Source organism: Notamacropus eugenii, chromosome 1, assembly GCF_028372415.1.
Source record: "Notamacropus eugenii isolate mMacEug1 chromosome 1, mMacEug1.pri_v2, whole genome shotgun sequence".
NCBI classification, from domain to species: Eukaryota; Metazoa; Chordata; class Mammalia; order Diprotodontia; family Macropodidae; genus Notamacropus; species Notamacropus eugenii.
In genome coordinates, this window is record NC_092872.1 from 58,669,066 (window position 1) to 58,691,693 (window position 22,628).

General features: G+C 40.7%; 1 protein-coding gene across 2 annotated transcripts in view; it reads right to left on the bottom strand.

Annotated features, from left to right (window-relative positions):
- TFAP4 (transcription factor AP-4) overlaps positions 1-22,628 on the bottom strand; it is a 59,013-nt gene that overhangs the window by 22,550 nt on the left and 13,835 nt on the right. The gene's annotated exons all lie outside the window — the stretch shown is intronic.

Genomic DNA, 22,628 nt, shown 5'->3' on the forward strand with positions numbered 1-22,628 from the left:
AACAGATATTGATATTGGTGCCTCCTATGTGCCAGGCATTGTGTGTACTAGGCACTTCAGATACAAATACCAAGAACTGTATCGCTCCTTACTTTCAAAGACCTTATATGTGAATGGGGAAGACAAATACATATAAAATTTCTGCAGCATAAATACTAAGCTTAAAAAAAGATGTCTTTTTTAAACAAGCTATTATTGGGGGAGGGCACTAGATGTTGGAGGACACCACTAAAGGGTTCCAGCAGATGGTTCCTGAGCTGAATTTTTAAGGCAGAGAGCGACTCAGAGGCAGCGATAAAGGAGAGAGTCAGTTCCGGGCGTGAAGGACAGCCGGTGTGCAGGCACTGAGATGATGGAAGTTGGAGTGTCCAAAGTGAGAAAAAGAGAGGCCAGTTTGGATTATAGCGTTGGAGACGAAAAGGAATGTCCGATGATGTGTTGGGGCCAGGTCCAGATTGTACCCAGGAATATATCTACTCACTTCTACGACTTTAAATGCTGCGTAATCCCCCTTTTGCATACTTTCATGGTTTAACCTAAAATCTACCTCCTTGAAATTTAATATACAGGTTGCCCCAAGTTATTTCACACTTCTATAGATGTTGCCTTAAAATTGCTTTCTAATCCCTCCCCTCCCAGTTTGATCTCCCTAGTAAGATTTCAAGTCCAAGGAGGGCAGGAAATATGCCTTTCTCTTGTGCCCCCCTCAGCAAGTGCTGAGCACTTCAAAAATGTTTATCGAGTTGAAGTCACTGGAGTGAGCTAACCTGGCCTCTCTAAGGCCTTGAAGTCTTGGAAACATGATGATGGACTGAGCATCTGGACAGCTTAGTCCATTACCTTCACTGTGGAGCAGCAAACTTTCCAGGTACTGATAGGAGTAAAAGAATGGATTGTGGACCATAGTGCTGAAGTTCACACAGTGCCCAGTTTCGAAGTAAAATGTGATGTTATGAATAACATAAATCATAATCACCGTGATAATTGGTAGGGGACAAGAAGAGTCTCTGGGAATTCCATCCCCAATTTGGCCAGGGAGAAAAAGGGCAGCAATCCTTTGACCTCTGGTCAATCTAAGGAGGCTTCACAGAGGAGGCAGAATTTAAAAAAACTTTAAATAATGGGAGGGGGAAAGAGGGAATGGGAGGAGAGAGAAAAAGAGAGATATGCTCTAACTCCCCTGAAGCTATTTCCTGATCCAAAATAATCTTGACCTCCCTACCTCAGGTAGCACTCCTGGCATGTTAAGTAGAGGATAAAGAATTTTGTTAATAACCAAATTCTAGGGCAGACCTGATGCTATTTTCCCCTCTCCTTCCTTTCTGTCTCAGCCAGTAAGTGACCCTTCTCATTTCTTTCTCTCTGTAACATCCCTGACAAGGATGTTCCCATATTGTCCTAAAGTTTGGGACAGCACTTCAATCAGTACAACACTAGGGGACTTGAAAGAAAAATACAAGACCTTGTGGAGTTCGTGGTCTCATTAACCCAACAGTATACTCAGTAAACAGTTTAATGGTAATTCTGGGATAGTACATGGTTAAATGCCAGACAGGTGCTGTGGGAGGTTCATCGGTCAATCAATAAACATTTATACAGCACCTACTATGTGCTAGGCATTTTACTAAGAGATCATCAAAGAGAGATCACTCTGGGATGGAATAGAAGTGAAGTAGGAATCTTGATTTAGGCCTTGACCTCTAGGTTAAAATTGGCAGGTGGAAGAGAGGAGGTACTTTAGTGAGAATTGTTTTTTCCCACTGCCCAAGCCTATTCCCCTCCCTAGTATCCTTACAGCCACTGTCCTAATCTAAGTGATTTGTCATTTGTTACTTAGACTGTAGCAACCTCATCCTCATTGGATTCAGCCTCCTCTAGGCTGTGTTCACCACTATTGCTCAAGTTGTCATCTCCCATTGTTTTGACCAAACCAACTCCACCTTGAAAGCTCTAATTTGGCTTTGAACCAGGAGTTCCCAAGCTGGGATATGAGAAGCTTGTCAAAGATGTTAGGAAATGTTTTGATTTGATTTTCTTGAATCGATTTCCAACCAAGTACAACAATGTAAACAGAAAGAATAACCACCACCAAAAAATTGAAGTAAGTGTTACAAAGTGACAAAAGAACAAACATGGCTGCAAAGAGGAGATAGGAGATGTTTTCATCACCACCCGCCATGCACTACTTTACAGAGGTGAGAGGTCCACAGCTGTGAAATCTTTTCAGATTGTTTTTATGTATTGATAGGTTTCACTGAGTTTTTTTCCCCCTCCTCTTTCTTTTTGTTTTTAGAAAATGTTCTCTCTTTAAAAATGGCTTTCTGGAGGGATGGGGGGATGGATTTAGGTGTGTAAAGACAAAAGACACCAACCAAAATTTATTCTTAAAAAATCCAAAAATTGTAACCTTTATTTCTTATATGCATGTCAATGGTAAATTTAAGAATGAATTATTTTCATAGTGAATGGGGGAATTGGTTACTGAAAGCCAAAGAATACAGAGACTAAAAAAAGTTAGGAACCTCATTCTAAATATAGAGAGGAAATGTGTAAAGGAAGGAGCACTGGTTTTAGGGTCAGATGACCTGGGCTCATATCCTAACTCTACTATTACCCACCTGTGAGATGAGCCAAATCACATTCCTACACTGTGTCTCAATTTCCTCATCTGTAAAAGCAGGGGAAGTTTGACTAGTTATCTCTCGAACTTAAGTATATGGTCGGAAAATAAAAGGTTTCTTCCCCGAAGAAACTTACATTAGATGAATAGGGATGGAATACAACATGTAAATAGAATTTGAGGACAGAGAACTCACTAGCTACTGAGTCTCGAAAGAAGCTAAGTATTCTAAGAAGTAAAAGTATTAAGGAGTGCATTCCAAGAATGCATAGAGGGTATGCAAAGACATGGAAGAGGAAGACAGATTGCAAAATATGAGAAACAGCATTAAATTAGTTTGTCTGAAACATAAGGTGAGTTCATTTAAGGAGAAAAACGTTCAGAAACAGATTAAATACTCAAGACTTGATTTCAAATCTGACCTTAAATACTTACTATATGAGTGTTTACTTAGTTACTTAGCTGAGTGGCCCTAGGCAAGTCACTTAACTTCTGTTTCCCTCAGTTTTCTAAGTGCTAAAGCACTTGCTTAGCACAATGCCTGGCACATAGTAGGTGCTATATAAATGTTAGTTATTATTATTATTTTAAAAGTAGGTTGGAGTCAGATTGTGAAAGGTTTTCAATGTCAAGCTGCAGCGTTTGTATTTATTCTAGAGTCAAAATGGAATTCTTCCATTCCCCCTGGAATTTCTTTAGAGAAGAGGAATAATGGTCAGACTTGCACTTTAGAAACATCATCTGGTCAGCATGTGGAGGAGGGTTGGGGGGGGAGGCCAGACTGGAAGCAAAGAGATAAGCAGAAACTGTGGCCAAGTCATAATGAGGTGGGGGCTAGCTAGGCTTGCAACTTCTAAAGTCCCTTTCAGTTCTACACCTCGTGATGTTATCATATCTGAGCTTTTTATGCTCTTTCCCAAACCAATTCCTAGACCTTTGCCCCAGGCACACCTGCTAATTCTTCCATCCCATTAATTTCTCAGGGGCAGGAATACCATCATGGTCACCTATATCTTAAACAGTTTCATTCTCCATTTCCTTAAATATTTCTTGGACTTAGTGCTTCAAGAAGCCTTCCTGAATCTATCAGAGGACCAACTCTACCCCTCAGGGTGCCCATGAGAATCATATCCAAGCCCCACCGCCAATTATTTACTGATACTGTCCCTTATGCTGTCAAATGTAGTTAAATGAGCTTCCATCTAAACCTGGAAAGCATGATCAGTCTTTGGTTATTACTGATTAGCTAGGAAGTCTGTGTTGGACTCAAATTCTATTTTCCGGGAAGGTACATTTTCTTTCAACAGCACCTAGAAGATTTTTTCTTCACAACTCCTCAGTTATAATGATGGTGATGACAGGGTATAATGGAGAGGGATCCCTCCCAAATCAGGAGGCCATTTAGGAGTTCATTGCCTCCTTGGCTTAGGCCATGAGCTGCCTCCTCTTCCATGTTTAGAGTCCTTCTGGCAGAAGCAGGGCCTGAGATGATCCAGGAGGTGGAGACAGAATCTAGCCCAGCCAATATTACCATTAAGGATCCATCCCCTGCCATCTGCCAGCTTGTCTTACCAGCCACCTTCAACACCGGCAAAAGAACAGCTGGAAAGAGATCAGTCAGAGACAATTTACTGAATGCCTGTTGTGCACAGGATACTATGTTGAGACTAGGAGGTATAGCTGAGAAAGGGAAAGGGGAGCAGGATAAAAAAGAAGCATCAGACGTGGGCCCTGCCCTCTCAGAGCTTATACTCTGATTCAGAAAACAGAACATATACACATGAGCACAACAGATTTAATATTTATTAAGTACTGAGTATATAAATATGGATATATGTATATAAATGTATAATATATGTCTATATATTATAAATATATGTCGGTATATGTATGGATGTGCATATATTTGCATGTGTGTATATATATGTGTATATGTGTGATTTGTGTGTGCATGTGTGTATAAATAATCACAGGGTTGCTTCTGGTGTTACAAAGACAATCTTCACCCTTGAGGAACTTACATTCTGCTGAGAGGAGATGCAACATGCGTACAGAAGAGTAAATGCAAGGGAATTGGAAGAATTAAAGAAAATCTTTGGGAATCAGGGAAGACTTTTTAGAGGAGCTGTCCTGGAAGGAAGATACAGTTGAGGGTGGTAGAGTTCTGGATTGGGAGGAGCAGGGTGTTAGGGCATTCTGGCTATAATCATGGATCATGGGGTTTGTACAAATGCATTGAACTGGGGGAGATGGAGAATATCAAGCTAACTTCCAATCTGGCTGCCACATAGAGAACAATGAGGGGAGTACTGTGAGGTAAACCTTGTCCCAGATTATGGAGAGTCCTAAACATCATCTTGAGGAGTTTGTGTTTTTTCCTAGAGGTAACTAGGACATCCTGTAAACTTTGGATGATCAACACAGTGCTTTGGGAAAATAAGGGAAATTGCATGAAAATGTCCATTAAAAAACACACCTAATATGTTGGTCAGACGTTGTCAGAAAGCAGTATATGAAGAGTCAAACCTGTGACATAAACATTAAGTGCTACCAACATTCAAAGGAGGAAAAGTGATTCCTTTAGTTTGAGGGGGTCAGGGACAGCTTTATGGAGAAGGTGAAACTTAGGGAATTGGGATATGAAGACTAGGTAGACGGGTCCATTTATCCTTCCTGCCAAAACAAGTTGTACCTTGAAATGGAAAGTGTGTATTTGTAAGGGTGTTTTATTGTAGAACTCCATACATTTGCTTTAGGCAACGGGCATACTCTTGGAAAGTTATATGAATAATCCTCCTACTTTAAAAGCCTGGGGGAGCTTATTATTCAAAGGAATCATACAATTAATCCTTCTGTTAAGTGAAAAGCCCCTCTGTAAATCAAATAATCACCCCACCCCAGTTGATCTACTTCATAAATCTGAATTTTCATACGTTGTTTATTTAGAGTAAGGTCCATATGTAGCTGTATTCTAACATTGGCAATTCTGGAAGTATCTCTGCCCATATAATACGTCAAGTAAGTAGGAAGAGGAGCTAAAACTAGAGGAACAAGGTACTTGTCTGTCATCAGTCTTAGGATCTTGGTGTTGATCATAGTTTTTTGCTAATGGTGGTGATCACCATGGCAATGATAGTAGTAGCCATGATGTGAATAGTAACAGTGGCCATGATCACAACCCTTTGGTGGTCACAGTAGCATAATTGATTATGGTGATCATGGTGATCATGATGGTGATCATGATGGTATGGTTGGCGGTAGTCATCTTGATGAGGGTGGCCGTGGTGGAAATGAAACTAGTGATGGTGAATGTGATGATGATGGTGGTGGTAGTAGTGATGTCCAGGATGATAATAACAACAGTGACAGATAATAAAGGATGATAGTAACAGACAAAATAATGATAAAATTGTCCTCCTCCATATCTTTAAATTGCATTATGAGGGCTGACCCTATCTCTTTTTCTCCTTTCCTGTGCACCCATTTGCAGCTGTGAACCTCCTTGCCAGGATTATAATCCTGATGCAGTGAGGACTGCCAACTTCCACAACTGTAATCTCGGAGGTGCCCAGTAGATTCTAGCTGGCTGATGACTTCCATCAGGGCTTGTACATTGCTGGCATCACTCTTTACATTGTCAGTCAAAGAGTAATACATCTTACCTTGCCTTTGACCAAACTTTATCTAGATTATGTGCCCCTACTCATCCTAGAGTTTAGTAATAGGTACCTAGTAAATAGGTACCTTAATTGGTACGAAAATAGATCTGAATTGTAGCAAATAAAGCATACATTTTCAGACATAGCCAATATGGGAATTTGTTTTGCTTGACTACATGTGTTTGTTACAAGAGCTTTGTTTTTCTTTTTAAAAATTGAAGTAGTTAGTGGGAGACAGAAGAGGACAAGGGATAGTTTAAAAAAATAAAGAAAAACGAAATAGAGAAAAGAGAGATCTTGAAGCATTTTTTAAATGTACAGAAGAGAAAATAAGGAAGGCCTGAAAGAATCATAGACAAGTAGTGCAAATTTGGAAATTATAGACCGAATGTAATAAAGTTTAAAAGTATTTTAAAAGAAAAGCAAGCTGTGCATAATAGTGATTCATAATTCAATGAATAATCTTCTTTTTCTGTTCTACTATGTATGTGGAAATTACATTTTATTCGATGTTTGTTGAGCTCAGAATTTTTTAAATTAGTTTTTTAAATATTTTAATTGTAGCACAGAAGATTGGGTAAGTAGGAAAGTAGATTCCCAGGAGGGTTGTAGAATGTCCTTTCCCAAAAGTATCCGAATATACATTAGACAACTACCAATTAGAATGAGATTTTAGGGTTTTATTCAGTCTTTATAGTTGTATAGTGCTTTGCATTCTCATTTGATTCCCTCATCAGTCCGGTGGGGGAGCTAGGCCACCTATTATTATCCCCAAATGGTGAAAATGAGGCCCAGAGATGCCAGAGGGCCTTGTTTAAGATCAGAGAGTGGTTGAGCCAGTTCTTTAAAGCAGGGTTCCTGCTTTCTAATTCCTCCGTTTCCCACTAAATAAATATAAACCCACCTGGAGGCGAGGAGATAGGCAAATGATCCCATAAGTCTTCAGGATGATCAGAAACCAAACCCAGATTTATTTAGGAAACAATGATAATAGATAACATGAGCCCTGGATGGACTTAAAAGAGTCAAGGGACCTAGGGTTTCAGTCTGCCTCTGCTAGCCCAGTCCATCAATAAGCATTTTGTAAGCACTTAACATGCCATCTACTGAGGTAGGCACCAGGGTGCACACAAAAAAGTCAGATCATTCCTGCCCTGGAGGAGCTACAATCTAATAGAGGAATACAGTGACAATAGCCATAATAAAAGAATTTTGTTCCAGACAGTTAAGGATTGGGAGCAGAGCTGTAGTAGATTATCAAAACTTTTTCATTAATGACGTTAGCGTTTATTTGATTTTTGTGTGACCTATATAGGGCAGCTCAGTGGCGCACAGCCTGTAGTTAGGAAGACTTGTCTTCCTGAGTTCAAATCTAGCCTCAGACACTTATTAGCTGTGCGGCTGTGGGCAAGTCACCTAATCATGTTTGCCTCAGTTTCTTCATCTGTGAAATGGGCTGGAGAAGGAAATGGCAAAGTACTCCTGTATCTCTGCCAAGAGAACCCCAAATGGGGTCATGAAGACTTAGACACGACTGAAAAATGACTGAACAACATAACCCTGGGCAAAACACTTCGCCTCTCTAGGCCTCAGTTTCCCCATCTGTAAAATGAGGCAATTAGACCAGATGATCTTTAAGATCCTTTCATCTTTAATAATCTATAAATCTTGGAACGAACATTAATACAATGGAAAATCTCTACTTTGTTTCCTGCCCAGGAGTAAGAGCCAGACTTCCTTATAGGCTGTGGGATACAGCCACTTCTGTGGCTTCACAGGGGTCCCGGATATGGCTGGGACTTCACCTTACCTTTCTTTCTCCCTCTCCCCCTACATCCCACTTTTTAAAAATGGGGTTCAGGTCCTGCATAGTTGGAACTTCCCCCAGCCACTAGGGGGCCCCTGTTGCATGTATGATGATTTGGGGGCAAACTAGGGTGCAAATTTTTGTTACATGAATGAATAAATACCCATGACCTCTTCTACAACTTCCTTGAATGCCCCACATTGGACCAGGAAGTTTGAGGTAGCACAAGGATTGCTTAGGGCTCACTCAGATCACCCTCCATGGGCAAGGTGAAGTATTTAGCAATGGAGGATTCAGGAAGCACCTGCTAGAAGCCGGTTCTTAAATGAAAATCAATTCTTAAATGACTGATCGGAAGCAAATCTTCAGACCTCAGTTTCTCTGTCCTGAAAATGGGAATGCCAAGCATAGACGTGATGGAAGGACAACCTTTAGATGAATTATGAATTAAATAAGTAATAAGAGCTTCTATTTATGTAGGGCCTTTCTATTTAGAAATCACGTTAACATCCATTATCTCCTTCCATATTTTTGAATATTTTGATTGTAGTCAATAGTCCCCATGTAGTAGGTGGTAGTTATTGCTCTTTCTTACAGATAAGGAAACTGAGAATCACCAACATCTAAGGTCCTACAGAAGCAAATATATTTCCTGACTACTAGCTCAGGCTTCTTTTCACTAAGGAGAAACTACAAAGATCATATAATGTCTCCAGGTAAAGGACAAGAGGGAGAAGAAGAGAAGAGGGGGAGGGGATGAAGGAGATAGAGGGGAAGAAAATGGTCCAGTCAGAGATCCAGGAGAACCAGTGGAGGACAGTTACCCAAGATGGAAGGAAGAACATTAAATTGGAGAGAATGGCCAACAATGACAGATGTAGTGAGCGCTATAGGAACAGGACACCTGAAAAGTAACTCAAGTTGGGTCAGAAAGTCACCAAGGACCTTTGGGAGAGCACTTACATTTGTGTGCATTTTGTGTGAGCCCAATTGCAAACATATGTGAGAAAACACCCATAAACTGTTTACCAAAGAAACTTAGTTGTCAAAGGTTAAAAAAGAAGATGAGATCAGAACTGGAAAAGGCAAAGGGAATTAATCAATGACTTTGTCAGGATAATAGAGACCTGAATATTCTTAAAGGTAGAGGAAAAGTAAACTGTGGAATGGATGAAATTGAGACTATACTATGGGGAAAAGGGAGATAGGCAAAGAAGTACAGCCTTTCACAGGGTCTAAGAGGGGAAGGAGCCCAGAATAGTAGGATTAAGTTTTCCCCTTCTCTGAGACTGCTAGAAAGCAGAAGATGAATAGATAGGGCCTAGGCCCTTCTAAAATGGCTTTCGAATTAATACTACAAACCTAGAACAGGCTGCAGTGAGTTGTGAGAATGGATTACATTCATTCCTGTTTGTGTCCCTTATTGGACTATTGTCTTCCATGAGGACAGGGACTGTATCTTATTTCATCCTTGTGTTTCCCTGAGAACTGAGCCTAGTGCTCTATACAGACACAGTAGATGCTTAATAAACATTGGTTAACATTCCAAGTCAAGGTATAGTCACTGAGTATCTACTGGTGCCCAGCACTGTACTTAATAGAAGGATGTGAAAATTAGCTAGGACAGAGTAAAATAATTAAATTTATCATCACACAATAAATCTTATAGCTTCTTACATCGTTAAAAAAACTTTTAATATGTAATATCCTTATACAGGCATGTGTTTTACACAATTTAGCACTGATTTCACAAGATTTTACTACGTTTTTAAATTCTTCATCATAAAACCACATTTTTATCACATCAGATATAAACCTTTGAAGAAAAGTCCATTTTTCTAAGTATAGCCTTGATTATAACCCTTAGGTTTTGAATGAGATCTGAATCAGGTGAGTTCTCAGGTCATTGAAGAGTATTTATCTCCTTCTCTTGGAGATAAATTTCATAACTTTTCACAATGAATGAGGTTGTATTGTGGGATTCCATTTCCATTTGGGAATTTCTGTAATTCTGATAGGATGATGTTTCTTAGTATATCACTATATTTAGAAGAGTTCATTCCCTCAGTGGAATAGTTTCAGGCCCATTAGAAATAAAAAACAAAGCCCCTTTTTGGGGTGGATATTTTATAGTCTGATGAGGATATCTAGATCTTATAGAGTCACCTGAACTTCTGGAAACAATTTTGGTATAGCCTGAACAAAAAAGTGAATTTTACAAGTAAAAATTACATTTTCCCAATCTTCATTATTCCTATATTTTTATTGTCTTGCCCATGGCAAACATTTTTTGTTCATAGCAATGAGTAGCAGCAGCTGGATTTTTGGGGTTGGAATTTGTTGTTGTTGACAACGATTTTTTTTGCTTGTTTTTTTGTTGCTCTTGTAGCTTCAAAAAACCTTCACAGCACAACCTCTTCAGCTACTAGGTCCCTTTAAAGGAAGCCTTTTGACTGTTTTCTGAGGATTAATTAGGCTATACTGAAGCAATAATTTGTCAATTCTTGGGTGTTCTTTTTCTATTTTCTACTGAACTTTGCACTTTAGTGTGACAGTTTCATTTTGGGCTTTAATAATTCCCATACCAATAGCCATTTCAATATCTCTAACAGTCATTGAAGTGTGCTCTTTAGGAGTAATAACTTTTGCACATTCCTTGGAGTAGTATTTTTTCTTAAAAAACACAACAAAAGAAAGCAATGAAGCACATGTGTATGGCCTGAAATCCAGCACTCAGTTGATAGAACAGTAACTAAAACTGGGGAAACAAGTTCAAATTTGGTTTCATCTGATCAAGATTAGACATTCTGAGTCAATTTTAGTGTAAAGAGAAGAACACAGGCATTTGTGACCATTGCTAATTACAAAATGAAATCACATCAAAATTATTGCCTATTCCAAGTAATTGCATTGTAGATAGTGTGGAAGATGCAGAACAGGAAACAGAGATAGTCCTTGCCCTCAAGTGGTTTGCTATCATGTAGCAGGGAGTAAGACTTGTAACCTGACTTGGCAGTGAGGTGGTAAGGAAAGACTACTGCTAGTAGTCTGGAGACCCAGGTTCAACTTTGAGTTCCACCACTTACTAGTCATGGAACTTTGGACAAGGAATTTCCTCCAACAGGGCCTCAGTTCCAAAATAAGGGGATTGGATTAGATGATTTGTAAAGCCCTTTCCCTCTCTAACATTCTTTGTTCTAAGCTTCCTTCAAACTCCATGACTGAGTTCTATGTTCTAAGGTCCAACATGGAGGAAGTAAAGTGAAGACTGGGTGGCTCCGCCTTCCCATCCATCTCTACACCGTGCTTTCTCCATTGAGATCATCATCTCCCCCTTTTCCCACTGGAACCTTGGATGCTACCCTTGGAGCTATCCAGGACTCTGAATGGCAGATGTTCACCTTATCTTCCCTATATCTAAGCCTTCACTTCACTTCTCAAACATTTGGAGGCCATGCTACCATTAGTGCCACCATTCATATCCCCTTCCAGTTTTTTTTTCATATCTTCCCTCATTAGAATGAAAACTTAAAGGCAGGGACAATCTTTCTTGCTTGTATTTGTATGCACTTAGCATAGTTCCTGGCATTTAATAAGTGTTTATTTATCTGTCTTGCTTGCTTCTAACAATCTATGCTTCTTTAACATGGAACAGTTAGATAATATATATAAAACAGCATATTCACATAATACAAAAGTATACTAGAATAGGTCTGACTGTTTTAGGGAAAGATCATTATGGTGTGAGGTGGTCAGGGAAGGCTTGATGGAAGAGGAGGGCCTTGAGGACTAGGTACAAATTGGATCTTAGAATCATAGACTTAGGTGCAGCTAGGTGGCTCAGTGGATAGAGAACTGGTACTGGAATTAGGAGGATTTAAGTTCAAATCCAGCTTCAGACGCTTGATATTTACTAGCTGTGTGATTGCCTCGACCTTGCGCCCCGCCCCCCCGCCAAAAAAAAAGAATCATAGAGTTAGAGCTAAAAGGAATCTTGGAGGTCATCTAGTCCAGCCCCATGACTTTAAAGATGAGGAAAATGAAGTCCAGAGTAGTTAAATGGTTATACAGGTAGAGGTTATACCAACAGAAAAGGCCAGAATTTGAACTCATATCCTCTAACTGAATGAACTGGAGAAAATAATGAAACCATGGTGGCTGGGGGTCCACTACAAATTCATGCTACATAATCTCAAGTGGGTCCTCACTGCTGCAAAAGAATCCATTTATACCTCCTTAATTAACTCATTATCCCACTCACCACAGTAGTTTTTTCAGATCTTTTCATCCCTACTCAAACCTTCCATGGCTCCCCCTTCCTCCACCCTCTCAGCTGACAACCTGGCCTCATATTTTACTGAAAAAATTGAGGATATTTGCCAAGAGCTCCTTCTTCTCTCTTCTTCCTCCTCTCACATCACTCAGATTCCTTCTGCCACCATTTCTCCCTTCACTCCAGGCTCACATGAGGAAGCTGCCTTTCTTTTTGCCAAGGCAAACCCCTCTCCATACACAAGGGATCCCATTCTACTTCATCTTCTCCAACACATTCCTTCTCTGTCATCCCTACTCTCTCACTTATCTCCAATCTCTGGCTGTTTCCCTACTGCTCACAAGCATGCCTATGTCTCCCCCATCCTCAAAAAGTCCTTGTTTGAGGCATCTCTCTCAGCCAGCTTTCATCCCATATCTCTCCTCCCTTTTTGGCTAAGCTTCCTGAGAAGGCCATCTATAATAGGTGACTCCATTTCCTTTCCTCTCACTTTCTTCTAAATTCTCTTCCGGCTGGCTTTCAACCTCCTCATTCAACTAAGACGTCTCTTTCTCCAAGGTTACTAATGATCTTTTTTCAGTTGCCAAATCTAATATCATTTTCTCAATCCTCATTCTTCCTAATCTCTCTGTAGCCTGAAACTGGCTATTATTATTATCATCATTATTAGTGTTATTTTTTCCTGGCTCCAAAGGTTCATCTCTTGCTATAACCCTACTCTGTCTTTCCTGAATCATTCCCTAAGACTAGAAGTAATTGTGTAGCTGGAGAGAAGGGTGAAATCCAGGAGAAACAGTCTTACCATAATGGCTCCTGGTCTTCCAATTGGAGTCCCCATCTCTTACTTTCATATCTCACCTGAAACTTTCTTGGGACTGATGACCTCTTAGGTCCTTTCCAGCTCTAAATGTGCTATGATTTCTGACAGCATTGACTGGGGCTGCCAAATCCCCTGGTAGTTTGCCAAGTATCTCTCTATCTCCCCAATGGGCAGATTACCCATTCATCCAAAGGCTCTGGGTGTTCGTATGGTCAGTGGGTGCCTCCGGACAGTCCTCCCTACACAAGGTCTGACTAAGGTCTGTTGCTCTCTCTCCTGAGGCTACCTTCGGGGAGGTGAGGGAAGGAGTTGTCTGGCAGACAGAAAGTCTGGCATCTGCCAGGGAAATCCTCTCTCTAGCTTAGCCTTCTCCAGGCTCACAGCTCTCCCTAGCTTCTCACATTTCAGCTTCTGAGTTACTGGCACCGCCTCATGCTGCTGTTACTGCTGCTGCTGCTGTAGCCACTGCACCAGCCGGAGAAATTAACCCCCACCATGCTGGAGGTAGTACAAATCCGGCTGCCAGGGAAGTCCGTGGACAATTCACTGGGGAACCTAATAGGAGAGAAAGGAATTCCTATCTCCATCCGCCCTCTTCAACATACTGTTTTTCTCCTGTGGACTTCCCTTCCTACACCCTGCACAGATCTGATGCTGCTTTGGTAAGAACACCGGAGCTGGAGTTAGTCAGTCCATTACCATTTAAGCACCTACTACAGGCCAAGTGCTAAGTGCTCAGAACACAGAGAGATAAAAAGCAATGCTTGTTCCCAAGGAACTCAGAGTCTAATGAGGGAGACATGGAGCAAACACCTATGTACAAACAAGATACACACTGGAAAAACTGGTGAGAATCAAATGAGGGAAGGCACTAGAATTAGGGGGATCAGGAAAATCCCATCAAAAATGGGATTTTAACTGAGACTGAAGGAAGACAAAGAGTATTCTAGGCATGGGGAACAGCCAGTGAAAAAGCCTGGTTTCAGATCTCCTTTGAATAGCAGCTAGAAGGACAATGTCCCTGGGTTGCAGAATATATGTACGGTGGGGAGGAGAGGGGGACTCAGCAGTTGTAAGAAGGGGGAACAGGTCATGAAAGGCTTTGAATGACAACAGTTTTTCTATTTGATTGGAAGTCACTGAGTGGAAAGGTAACATGGTGAGACCTGAGTTCAAATATGATCTCCAACATTTACTCTCTATGTGACCTTCAGCAAGTCACTTAAACCTCTGTTTGGCTCGGTTTCCTGATCTGTAAAACAGGGATGATAATCACACCTACCTCCTAGGGCTGTTGTGAGAATCAAATGAGATGATATTTGTCAAGTGCTTAGCAGTACCTGGCACATAGTCAGTGCCATATAAATTGTTAGCGATCATTACTATTACAACAGTAACTGCCCTAAGACTTTTGGGACACCCTGTGTTATTACGTTTATGTAGCACTTTAAAGGTCAAGATTATAAGTATTATTATCCCTTTGGGACTGAAGGTACTAAGGTGACTTGGAGAGCTTAAACAATTTACAGTCATGTACTTCAATAGCTTAAAGCTACACTAAGGCTTTTGACGATACCCTGTTTTATTAAGAAAATGAGATGAGGATAGGCCTCTTCCGTCTCAAAAGATGAAAGCATAGAGGGGAAATGGTCAAGTCTATAAATTCATGAGGGGTAAGCATAAATTCAACCAGACGTGTTCACCAAATCTGGAAATAAAAAAACCATGGAACATTCCTGGTAACTGTCATGCTATCTTTAGCACAAAATGTTCCTTATGCCTAGAATGGCCTCTCCTACATCCCTGCCAGTTTAGAGCCTTTCCCTTTCCTTCAAGGTCCAGATCAGGTACCACATCCTCCATGAAAATTTCCCCAGCAACCATAAATTTCATACCATTTAGAGTTATAAGTATTCTGGTAAATGTTTTTAGCATTTGTTGATTTCCGAGGTGTAAGTGCTCATATTGAAAATTTTACAATCGGCTCTGACAGTTCGAGCTGGCTCCAGCACACTCCCAATCTCTTAGAGATCTTAGAGATTATCTGGTCCAACTCCTTCATTTTACAGATGAGAAAACTGAGGCCCATAGGATTGATGAGACTTGCCCAAGATAACAGCAAAAGCCAGGATTTAAATTTTGGTTTTCTGGCTCCACGTCCAATATTCTTTCCACTGCTTCATGAGGTGATCTCTCCCTACTCTAATATCTTATCCCACCTTGTACAAACTGCTCCTAAGCACTTAAAGCTTGTATTGTGTTTATTTGTGTAATTGTTTTATTGCCTTCAACTATATTGTGAGCCCCTTGAGGACCCAGACTGTGCTGGATTATTTCACAGACATATTGTTTCATCTTTCTGTTCCCAGTACTGTATTTTTCACAGCATAGGCACTTAAATCAATGTTTTGTTGAACTGAACTGAATTGACAAATAAAAGTATTTGTATAGTGAGTAATAAATAGATAGGATTTGTTTCCCAAAGGATGGGGGTAGAGGTGGGGATGGTGAAAAGAATAAGATTGAAAATGTAAATAGCTTCAAGGACTCAGAGAAATCCAGGTTACTTAAAGGAAGCTACTTTAAAGAAACCAAGAAGTGTTTGGGGAATATATTGTTCATCTTTTGAGGCTGACATTTCATAATATCACAAAATCCTGGGTCAGATATAGGAAGAGGTCTGATCTAGCACAGCATTTACTCTGGTATATGTTTGGCCCTAAGCATGATGTCAGAATAATTTATTTTGTGAAATATTCTTTGCTAAGAATTGTAAGTAGAGGAAAAATGGTAGTAGAAATGGTTCTTTCTCCAAGAAGTTTATAATTTAATAGAGCAGATTGGGCAAACTCTTGAAAGAGATATAATACAAAGAAAAAGAGTAAATAAATACCATCATCCCACCACATTTTTGATTCAAAGTAGGAACTCAACAAATTAATCCAGGACATAAATAATCGCAGATTTATAAAACTCCATATATACATAAATGTGATAAGTGGCTGATGAGATTGGAATAACCATAGCTGAATGGAGTTAATCTCGTAAAACTTCTTAGAGGTGACTTTTGTAGAAGGGGAAAAGACTTAGGTGGAGAGGAAAGAATGTATCCTAGGTGAGGGTAGAAAGTAATCCACATTTCTGCAGCGCTTTACAGAGTCACACAGTGAAAAGAACATGGGGACTTGGAATTGGGAAACCTAGATCTAAATCCTGGTTCTTAGCACTTAGTTGTGTAAGCATGGGCAAGTCACTGAACCTTTCTTGGCCTATTTCTTCATCAGTAAGATGGGGGATAACTATACTTGTGCCATCTCCCTCACAGAACCTTTTCGAGAAAAGCATTAGGTAAATTGTGTTACTTCCTCATAACAATCATGGAAGATAATTAATGTTAAGTATTAGTGACACCATTTTACAGAATCGAGACCAAGGCTCAGAAAAGTACAATAACTTGCCCAGAGTCCCACCTCTAGTATGAATCAAAGCCAGAATTCAAACTCAAGTCTTCTGGCTCCAAGCTCATGGCTCTTTCTACTAAACCGGGCTGCTGGAAGTGCTGAGAGGGGAGGCAAGCAAGCTGTGTAGAGATGGCAAGGTGCACCTAACTACTACAACAACGTTATACAATTAACTGAACATTCCACACTTGAGGGGCTGATAGTTCCCTGAATTCAGCTTGCAGTCAGCTCTTACAGATTAAGAGATTCTGCTGGAAGTACCCAAGAACCACCTTCCACAGGCATTTTTGACCTGGAAAGCTGGGGAGTAGAGCTGTTTATGCCCTCTCCTCCCCCAGTTCTCTAATATACAAGGAATTAAACTAGCCCTAGCTGAAAGGATTTGCTAGGGGGCAGGGGCATCAGGTGGGTAAGGAGAAACCATTGTTCTCCCTCCTTCAATGTAGCTCAGGTGAGCATGGAGGCATGTCTGTACCTGCTGCTCTAGAGGCCTCAAACATGCACTGGGCAAAGGGTTGTCAAATGCACCAGTTAAATGAGTTGCTTCCTATGAACAACTTAACCTTCAGTCCCCACCTCTTCTTTACCTGGAAGTCCCTTTGCAGCAGAGGCAAGAAATTTTCAAATTTTGGGGGAATCCTAAAGTCACACTGGATCATGTCAGCTAACTACCGGCTCCTCTCATACCATATATGGCAGAGAACAGATCACTCAGAGCCACAGATCTCTGGACCAAGCAATACTCCAGGCTGTGGCAAGACACGTTCTCTGTTCCTATCACAGCATGGAAAGCTGGGGACTTTGTCCTTCACGGTCAGGCACAACAGCTGGCCAACATCCCCATAGTCTTTGCTACTCTCCCCTCTTCCCTGGCCCCGCCCCCATACCCAGTCTTTCAGCCAAGGTACAAAAGGTGGGCTGCTCTTCCCCATCCCCCAGATTCGTTTTCTCTGTTTGACCTTCAGCACTGGCATCTGACTGCAGGAATCTGCTTCTTTCTCCAGGAATTCAGCCTTCCAGATGTTAAGGGGAAGGCAGCAGCACATGGCTCCACTGGAGTGAATCAGCCACATTCCAAAGGTGGAAATGCAGACAGGGCCCCGCCCTCATCAGCCAACCAAGGCAGCCCGTCCCCATCCCCCAAGCCAGACCAGGGTTTGGGCTTCCATTCAACAGACATTCCCTTGGAACTAGAATACAGTCGACAGAAAGCCATTGGAATTGGGAGACATCTCCATATCCTAATTTCCCTTCTCGATTGCCCCAATAAATACTTATTGACACCCCTCTCAGGATAAACACTATCTCTTCTCTTTTCCTAATACAAGGCAATGCTTCTATTCAATTCCATTTGACAAGCATTTACGAAGCACTTCCTATACATATGGCACTATACTATGTATTTGTTATTGTTCATTTGTTTCATTTGTGTTCGACTCTTCATGACTTCATTTGGGGTTTTCTTGGCAGAAATGGTAGTGTGGTTTGCCATTTCCTTCTCCAACTCATTTTACAGAGAAGGAAACTGAGGCAAGCAGAATTAAATGACTTGCCCAAGGTCAAGCTAGTAAATGTTTGAGGTCATATTTGAACTCAGGTCTTCCAGACTCCAGACTCAATGCTCTATCCACTTTGCCACCTAGCAGCCCACATCATATAAATAAAGACAAAAATAAAAACAGCTCCTGCTCTCAAAGAGCTTAAATTTTATTGCAGGATGGGTTGGAATTCAAACTGAGAGGCTGCTGGGTTCCAGGAACAAACCTGGGGCCTTTAACCCCTTTACTCTAGTACCCTTCCATTTGAGCTTATTCTGCACCTTTAGGACTAGAGGCATCCTGAGGGATTTGGACCCCACAAGGGAGTATGAATCACTAGACTAAGCCTGGGGCTAGGAATCAGAAGGGGATGCAATCAGTGACCTTGCATAAATCTCTCCTCCTCTTCTGTATCTCCCTTCTCTATGTCTGTCATTTTCTATCTTCACACGGATCTTCTCAAAAGAAGCTCAAGGATCTCAGAGAAATAAGCCAAGAGAAGACAATGGGAATAGTTATATACTCAAGAAACTTTAACCCAGCGTTCTTGACTTGGCCTGTGAACTTGTTTTTAAAAAAATATCTAGATACTTGTGTTTGTTTTGATATAATTGGTTTCCTCAGTAAGCCTATATGTCTTTTCTTTCATGCATTTAAAGCAATTTTCTAAGTTCATTGGCTTCGCCAGACTGTCAAAGGGGTCCATGGCAAAAAAGGTTAAGAACCCCTACCTTTTAACCAGTTAGTATAATTGATGTGGAAGGTCAGCTAGAGCCAGAGGGATAATTCATTCCCTGGGTCTCAAAAACTTAGGTGGAGTATATAATGTTACCTATGTGTGTAGGGTGGGGATTAGGAAAAGCCCACCCCCAAATGATTCCCTGTCCACTTTCCACAGGTGCTGGAAATTCCCTTCTCTTATTTCATTCCTTTGGGTTAAACATTGCCTTCTTCTCAAGTCCTCTTTTTAAATTTCTCCAACCTTCTTTCCAAATATTTATTGAGAATTCACACTAGGTGTAGCCACTGAAATGGGGGGAAAATAAATATACATATAACACTTAATTGCCCTTGAGGACCTTCCAATTTAGTCGAGGGAACAAGATGAACCAGGGAACAATTCTACTTAGAGAAGCAGAGCATTGTGGAAGACCTGGGTATAGTCCCTCCCTGTGGCCCACAATAACTGTGTGACCACACAAGTCACTTAACTTCTCAATGCCCAATTCGGCTCTCAACAAGTAAAGTTACCTGCCAGAGGCTGATCTGCAACCTGGGAATTCCCTAAAGAAATGAAATCACAAATCCAGGTGGAAAAAATATGCTCAAAGGTGAGCTATACTACTCAAGATGAGTAGTATAAACCAACAAATAGATGAGCATAGAGGCACTGTTCCCTCATTATGAATTAGTTTAGTTAATTCCTTAAGGCATCTAGAAGGGGGAAAGGAGACATCCCAGAAAGAAAAGGCAGCCTATAAAGCAAAATTTTCCTGCTTTACAACCGGGCCTAGAGGCCAACCATTCTCAGACAGCAGCAGATCAAAACTGGATTTACCTCCCAAGAACTTGGTAGGAAATTCCATTCAATTCAACTCCTTCCAAAAAGTCCAATATCTGAGCATGAACATGGTTGTAAGAAATAGTTTACAGTTAAATGCCCTTTGGTGCTAGATTCTCACAACTCCCTTAAGAGGCAGGTAGTAAAAATGTTATACCCTTTTCATGTCTAAAAAAACAACTTTAAAAACACTTGCTCAAGGACTGTAACCCCGACCTTCTGACTCCAAACACAAGGAAGGCCCTCTCCAAAACAGCTCTGCACAGTATTAGTTGCTATAGGCAGATGGACAAAAGAGAATATACCACATACTGTCTCTAGTCTCAAGGAGAAAGAACACACCTAGGGAAAAAAAATGCTTAAGAACAGCTAGATGGTGCTGTGTTGTTAAATCTCAATGTAACTTCAGTGTGTTAGATGCCACAAAACTAACAAATCATAAGACTTTCTCTGGTCTAAAATCAAACTATTGAGACCCTTAACTTGCCAGTCAGTATTTTACTTTGAGAAAATAAATTAATTTTAATAGTAGCCTAATCAAAACAGGGGAGGCTAATATTCTTTTTTTAATTGATATAATATATGGATATATTACATATATAATATATATTACATAACATACATAATAATGGATATAGCACAATACCTAGAACCAGGAATACCAGAGTTCAAATCCTACACCAGTCACTTATCAGCTCTGTGACCCTGGACAAGTCACGTAACCTGTTTGCCTCAGTTTCTTCATCTGCACAATGGGAGAGTAATAGCACATACCTCCCAGAGTTGTTGTAAGGATAAAATGTGATATCTGTAAAGCACTTTGGACACTGCAAGGAGGTATAGAAATGTGATGAGGGGGAGGATGATAATGATCTTTTTATTGACTGCCCTCTTAGCACAACTGCAGTCCTTTTGGGAAGGGGGGACTGAAGGAAGTTTACACCGGTAGATTATTTCTCTCTGTCTCTATCAAGTCCCTTGATAGCCCTCTTTTTATCAGAGATTCTGTTAATTACAGACAACAGAGAACTAGCTAGCAGAATGATGACTACTAGGAAGGGTTGTTACCTGAGGCAGGTGAAATGAATCTGAAAGGACATCAAGGAAGGTGGCATTTTACATGGGAGAGGAAACAAGCTAGTCTGAAAGCCCTTGGTTCTCCCAGGACACTCAGTACAGATTATTGGAATGGCTTTGTGCCCTCTATATGAAAGGATGAAATTGTAATTAACTCTCCTTTCTTTTAAACTGAAATCCTACCTCTGTACCATCAACTAATCCTCCCATATCTGCTCCACCTCTGCTGGACCACATCCTGCTTTCTTCATTGGTACTCATTCTCAGATTTATGTACCCTTTACTCCATTATCACCCTTGTAGTAACCCAACCAAAAGCCTGAAGACTTTAGGGGTCTTTCAAAGGGTGGTAAAACTGGTTTAAACTCAGAGGAAAGGGATAGGAAATCAGTGTTAATTTTGTCTTCTGCTACAAACAACATCCAGGACCTCCCAAGAGACGCTGGAAAGAACCCTGGGAGAGTTATTATATCTAACTGAATGAGAAACTAGTCTAGAGCCTCGGGGATTGCCTTGAGCTGGACTGGGGAGGGGATATAGCTTGGGACAGAGAGATAGATAACAGTATGATATTTTGGGAATAGAACAGAAGACAAAAAATTATTTGCCCCAAACCCACACCTCTTGAATTTAATTAGGTGAAGAGAGTGGCTGTTGGGGCAGTGAATAGGTATTCCGCAATTCATTTTTTCCATGTTGTCTCATGATTTTTGTCTCAGTGCTTTAGGGCAACCCTGCAGAAAAAATGGTAATATTGTAGCAACCTAGCAAATCCTGCATCCTCTGCCAGATGATCCATAACCCTACAAGCATCTGCCACATTACTTGGCAAGAGGCCATAGTTCTGGCTCCTCATCCTCACTTCAGATATAATGGGACACCTTTCTGGCAGATTGAGGGATTCTCCAGAAGAGGCAGGAATTTCGTCCACACAGCTAATGCCAGATGGTAGGAAAAATGTATGATTGGGAATGAAATTACCAACTCAATCATGAAGTAAATATCACCGAGGTCTTTTTGGTACCTGTGTCCAAGGTGGTGCTGGAAATGGTGCAGAGATGATAGGTGTCATCATTCTTACTTGTTAAGTTCTGTGGTTTCACTGAAGATGTAGCTTACACTGAAGGTAACGCATTTTTTTCTAGGGATGTTCTTTTTCCCTCAGACTAAGCTCCTCAAGGATAGGGACAGTATATGTATATCCATCTACCTAACCTGAATCTTTCCAGCTGCAGAAGGGATTCCCCTACTGACTTAAATTAAGTAATCTGATAAACATTCATTAAGTCCCTACTATGTGTAAGGCCTCGTTCTACTGGGGATGTAAAGACAAGTGCAACACCAGACCTAGCCTCCAGGCACATCATGAAAAGGGAGACAGAAGAAAAGAAAAGCTTTTGTCTTAACCTTCTAGTCATGATCTATGCTTCTTCTTATGCCTAAAAAAGGATGAGACAGTGAGAGCATGGAATGAGGGAGGGGAGATGGGATGACATACTTTGGTAACAGTTGATAAAACACAAACTATTTGGAATGATAGTCCCTTGAGGGAAGGGGATGGAATTTATGTGTTGGGTATTGAAAGTGCTCAAGAAATATCAATAAAATGTGAGTTGTATACTATATTTTTTACAGCAGGAGTGACCTAAAAGTATGGGACAGTCATTTACTGCCGCAGTCCCTTAGAGAAAGAGGATTGTTCCTGCATTTAATATCCTTGGGGATATTTAACACTATACCCTGACGACCAAAAGATTAAGGCTCTGCTAAATTGGAGAAAGAGGAAAATACCATATCCTGAATCTCACAGGA